Source organism: Mus caroli, chromosome 9 (genome assembly GCF_900094665.2).
Source record: "Mus caroli chromosome 9, CAROLI_EIJ_v1.1, whole genome shotgun sequence".
In the NCBI taxonomy this organism is placed as follows: domain Eukaryota; kingdom Metazoa; phylum Chordata; class Mammalia; order Rodentia; family Muridae; genus Mus; species Mus caroli.
Genome location: NC_034578.1, coordinates 85322003 through 85327974, shown reverse-complemented (window position 1 = coordinate 85327974; position 5972 = coordinate 85322003). Strand labels below are relative to the sequence as shown.

The 5972-nt window shown below is 40.9% G+C and overlaps 1 long non-coding RNA gene across 1 annotated transcript in view; it reads right to left on the bottom strand.

Annotated features, from left to right (window-relative positions):
- The window catches only part of LOC115031966, a 27664-nt gene extending 22748 nt beyond the window's left edge, over positions 1-4916 (bottom strand). Inside the window, exon 1 of the long non-coding RNA XR_003837622.1 lies at positions 4811-4916. This is a non-coding gene — a long non-coding RNA (uncharacterized LOC115031966). The remainder of the gene's footprint in view (positions 1-4810) is intronic.
- Between the last annotated feature and the right edge of the window lie 1056 nt (positions 4917-5972).

Genomic DNA, 5972 nt, shown 5'->3' with positions numbered 1-5972 from the left:
AAAAAAAAAAGTTAAAATTATAACAAAAGCACTTTTGTAAGAATATTCCAGATAATTCAACAGGAAAAGGGAATCATTTCCTTTAGAACAAATTTCCNAATTATAAAAGAAATATTTTTAAAGCAAGGAGAATGAGGAGCTTGGTTTCCTTACGGTGTTGNAAAATTGGTTAGCAATTTGAGGGAGGGGTAAATCATTCACTTAGGTCTTTATCTTACCCTTCACACTAGAACAAATTCCTTTGGGTTAATATTNCTTTTAGTACTCCAATACAAAAACTAGAGCAGACCCAATTAAACATTTATTATATTTTTGGCGGGGAAGGACAATCTCTGTTCTAGGCTGAGGCTTGTTTGAATAAATCAAATATAACTCCAAAGAACTAACATACTATCTCCTTTGAGAACTGAATCAAAGCAATAAGAAAGATCACTAACTTCATAACAATGAAATAGTGATAGACACAGACAGACAAAAGAGGAATCTATTTAATCAGCCTACAAGAAGCATGGAGCTCAAATAGAAATCAAGGAAATACAACTGAAAACATTTTTAACCTATTTTTCCCTTTCCATTAGATTAACAAGACCCAACAGTCAGGTGTGCCTATGAGTGCTATAATAGTAACCAGTTACAAAGATCTAGTAGCTGAACATAAGTTGACAAACTTTTGTGTAAAGGGATAAATGGTGACTATTTTAATTTCTGGGAGCTGTCTGGTTTCTCTTGCAACTGCTCAACTCTGTCCTGTAGCATAAAGGCACCCTTGGATGATTCCTAAGTGAATAATTGCAAATGTGTTTATGTGAAAAATGGGGCGCAGGTTGGACTGTAGACAAGCACTGGCCAGCTCCTAGCTTAAAATAATTTTTATTTCTCCATCACACTACAGATCCTCCAAAGATCAGCAGAGATTTCCCTCCATTACACATACTTGGAGATCCATTCTAATGGAGTCTCTACATTGATTTTTGCTTCTGCAATTATCATCACATCTCCAGAGAGTCACAAAGCAGTTAAGAGACTCAGCCATTTACTCCTATCATCTGTCATCAAACAGTAACATGGGACTGTTGTATCTCTCTCTTCTCTGAGGTGGATATCAGTGAGAATCTAATCCTATAACCACACTGCCTACTAATAAGAAGAACAGAGGTGTTCTCATAGATTACTGGAGTTTGATGTCTATGTGGGCATAGAAGAGGTGGCAGGTATAGAAAATAAAAGTATAGGATGTCCTATGCGATTTTAATTTCAAAGAAATATCAGCTAAGTTTTTAGTGTAAGCATGCCTTAATCTCTCCTCTCATCTGGCCTGCATTGCATGTCCTTGTGTCAGCCTAGACTAGGAGGTAATACCCTTGAAAAGGATACCAGAATGAGACAGAGGCAAGGGTCCAAGTCTACAAAGCTCTTTATACCAAGTGCTGGCCTTGGTATAAAGGTCATGTGCTGTGTCTAAGACAAAGTGTTTTCATCTTACAGAAGGCAGTATTTAAAAGAATTCAGGTAAAAATTTCAATGTCACGTAGGTGGCACTTGGTGGGACAGAAGGTGACTCAGTCTTTATGCTCTGTGGCCCCTGTTGTGCTATAAAAGGGGAAATCCAAGAGGGGTGTGGGACCTGCCTGTGTATTTCTCATGAGTACAATAAAGGACAGAGAAATTGGCTTGGGAGGGCTCTAAGGACATCCAGTTATGAGACTTTTCAAATCAGGGATGCTTTGAAATGAGTTATTCTAACAAATGAACGTTGTGCAACAGGTATGTGCTTGAAAAGATTATTCTGATTAAACCTATATTTTCACCAGGATTTTACTCGAGAACCCCTCAGCTCTCCAGTCCTTGCAATAGCTATCAATATGAGACACCTAAAGCCTAGTGTAGAAGACAGGTAGGGTTTATTTGTTAAGTAAGGCATACTGATAGGGGGTATGAGGGACAATAGCCAAAGGCCCAATATCCCAATCTACATGTATTATTTCCAACGTCTCTGATACAAGCAACCATTCTTCAAGGTGCAGGTGGTTGACTGGCATGTTCGTTTAGACTTTTTCAAGAGGGAGCAACGGGCTGTCAGAAAGCACCCTGACATACAGTAATCCTATAGGTTATATTAAGCTCCTGAAACCAGATTTAGAGAGTTTATTTTAGGATCTTCAAGACAGTTCATAACCTCATGTCTCCTCCCTGGCCAAAGTATATGACTCAGTCACCCCAGTGACTGAAGTCACAACCAGTAGTTAGTACTTCAGTTCCTATTTGTACTGGCTACTTTTATTCAACTGGACACAAACTAGAGTTATTTGAGAAGAGGAGATCTCAACTAAGAAAATGCCTCCCAGGGCCAGTCTATAGAAAATGTTCTTGACTAATGATTGATATGGAGGTCCCTACACATTGTGGTCCTGAATACTGTAAGAAAACAGGTTGAGAAAGCCTCGATGAGCATGCCAGTAAGAAGCATTCTACCATGGCTTCTGCTTCAGTTCCTACTTCCAGATTCCTGCCTTGACTTCCTGCCTTTGCTTCCCTGGATAATGGACTACAAGTTATAGGATAAAATAAAACCCTTTCTTCCCCAAGTTGTGTTTGGTCATGGTATTTTATCACAGCAATAGAAACCCGGCCTAAGACAGTTTTCTTGGCTTTATAGGCTCTTCAAGCCCCAGTGATCTCCAAGCCTTCTAATATCCCACCTAATCGTTGCCTTACTGCAAAGATCAGAAAGACCCATCCTTGGGCTAAGCAGAGGTTTATATGGTATACTTTCTGCTAACAGCTTACTATAGAGGTTTAGGTCTGTGGTTTCCTTTCTCCTTCAAAGGGCTAGTGGATCTCCATTCTTGGGATATACTTTTTCAGTGGGTCTATTCTTGGGCTTGCAAGTTCAGTAGAACTATGACTCTGAACCCCAATCTCTCAGATGGGGGTTGGCTCTGACCTTGGGATCTTTTTTTCCTGCTATCTCTTAGTTTCCAGGGCTCACAATCCTTCTTATATACCAGTTTGTCAACAACGGGTTGACTGGGCACTTTGTGTCTAGATTAAACACTTCTGACCCCTCACATGAAGAAGCCTTATCTTCGGTGGTCTTTGTTTCCAATNCTCTTTCTCTACTATTGGGTCCCTCGTATCACAATGAGCACAAGAGCACCTGCCATGGAACTGACCTATCAAAGATCATTTGCATGTGCTAACTTGTTTAATACAACAATCCAGTCTAGTGTGCAAACTCATAAGAAACTAATTCATCAAGGTCAAAATAGCTACAAATGAGCTGACCCAAACAAACATCAAACCCATGTTCATATGGCCCAACTGACTCTATTTTTTTTCCATTGAATATCAGCCCCTACTAACAGAATCCCAAACAGGCACACCACACTGGGCACTAGCTATCTCCATCTGTATTTTACCTGCTTCTTCTCCCTGTACCATCTCCCATAGCCTGTACCAACAGTCTGCAATTCCCTTTACTCCAACAAATATTTTTAGCCTGAATACCCTCATCTCAGTGGCTGCCTCTGAATGATGTTTTTCTTTGCTATCCAAAATCTGTTCCACTGACCAGCAAGTGCTAGACATCACCTGGGAGTGTGTAAGAAATGCAGTGTTCTGAGCTGTGCCCTATATCTGTGGAATCAGAATTCATGTTTTATTAGGATCCCTAGGTACTCACACACTGAGGATGGAAAGGAATGCTATATTTAGCCAAGCTTATTTCCCCACAGCCTACAGCTGCAGGTGGTCTTCTGCCCTCCCTCCCTCCCTCCCCTCTATGCAATACAGTCATAGTTTTTCCTTGAGTTTCTAGTACATATGATTGGCTCTCAGCACACAGAAGCAAAGCAACACCACCAGAGAGCTAGAAATGTGCCAAGTTTTACCAGCTCTGGGAAGAGGCCACACACTGTAAGACCTTCAGGGAGGATCAACTCTACAAACTGCTGCTCTGCCTCCTTTCCCAGTTTCTTTGAGTAAACATTCACTTATGGGAGGGATTTTCATTTGGGGTCTTCTATAAAGGGGTTGACACATGGTGTATTTTGTCACACCTTGCCTTATAGGGATAGCTCCACCCATTCTTCTGCATCAGCAGCTGAAGCAGCTAAGCCCTTACCTTCACTGGTCCCAAATGTCATGCGCAGAGTGAACTCTGGAAATTTAACTCAATCCCTTGGAGCCTGGGCACTATTACAGGCACCAAGTACCTGAATTAGACTCAGTACCCAAAATCCCAGGTAACATTTACTTCTGTCATCAGCCCTATCTTGTGGTACAGCTTGTACTCTGGCTTGAAGACACATTCCTGGGTTTATCACCAGTCAGTGCCCAAGTCTCCTCCTTGAGCTCTATTCTGTTCTTTGCAGGAAACTCTCACCAAATGCCCAAGTCTTCTGGATACTCCACTGCTCACCTTCCCCCTCCCCACCAGCCCCCCACCCAAGACATGTCCTGATTTTTCTTGCCAGTAGCTTGCCAGAAACTGCTTTGGTCTTGGAAACTAGGCACTACTTCCACTCTCAAGTTGAGAGATGCTCCAGGAAAAGACATGACTCTACTGGAGGGGCCTCTACAGGATTTAGTCAGTCCATTTCTTTTAGAGGAACACAACAAATTTTGNGTCACTACAGTTTCCACATGAATTCCTGCCAGCTGCTGCCAGCAGGGCTACTTAATACTGTGCTTGTTTGTTTTTTGCAGGGCTGTCTGGGTGCCTCTGGGAAAGGAGGTGGTCTAGACTTCTAGCTAGGGACAGTATTCCTGGGAAAGAGGGTGGTGACAGAAAGGGAAAGAGCTTACTTACCCCACTCCAGACTATGTCATTTGGAGCTCAAAGAACACAGGGGTCAAAGCATCTCTGAATGTAGCCAAAAGGTATCAAATGGAGCACCCAGGAAGAAGAAGTTCGATCTACAGAAAAAAAAAAAAAAATTCCACCACTCAACTCCAAACAGGACAGAGTAACAAAAGGTACCGGGCCTCTAGGGGTGCCAAGACTGAGGGCTGGAAGGGGACCTTTTATGTGGAGCCTAGAAGTATAACATAGGTATTGAGAGAAATGAAATGGTCAAACTGGTTCAGACAACAACAGGTCTGACCCAGCATGAAACTGGCTTTGCAATGCATAAATTCTGCGTTCACTGAATCACAGAGCTGAAAAAAAAAAATGGATTCATGGCTAAGATGTTTTGAACTGACGATGTCAAGCATTGGCAAGCATGAAAAGGAATTAGAGCTCTCAGAGCTGCTGAGGGGATGCAAAATGGTGGGGGCGTTTTAGAAAAATCTCCACTCCAGGTCATGTACTCAAGATAAATAAAAGCATATGTTTGCAGGAAGCCTTGTACCAAAATGTTCTCATCTTTCAGGTAACCAAAAATTATAACTGAACCAAATTTCCACTAGCAGGTAATGAATAAACAAACATGATGTATCTTTACAGCAGAATCCTACTCAGTGGTGAGAGGAACGAGGGCGCTATCAATACAAACACATCACAGGTGATTTTCTCAACGATTTTTCTGAGTGAAAGAAGCCAGTAGAAAAAGAATAAATACTAAAGTTTATTTTAAAGTAAGTTTGAAGAATACATTTAAATAAAGCTCNAGAATATACAAGATAGCACTAAAATAAAAGTAAATAAAAACACATCACAAACAAAGAGACACAGTTAACGATTGCTTGAGTAGTTTGTTAGAGAAAGCCACAATTACAAAAGAGAAAAAAAATGATATTATCAGGAATATTTGTCTAGTTCACCATGGTGACAGAGGGTACATATGTATCAGAATGCAAGATGGTTTTCATGAATCAATTTTAACCCAATGAAGTTGAACAAAATCAAAACAAAATAAAGAAAATTCAGCATGGAAGCCTTCACATCCTCTTCCTTCTTCTTGATATAACAGAGACAGAGAGATGATGGTGTCACTACTCATCTCCATTCCTGAATGAGACATATAAGT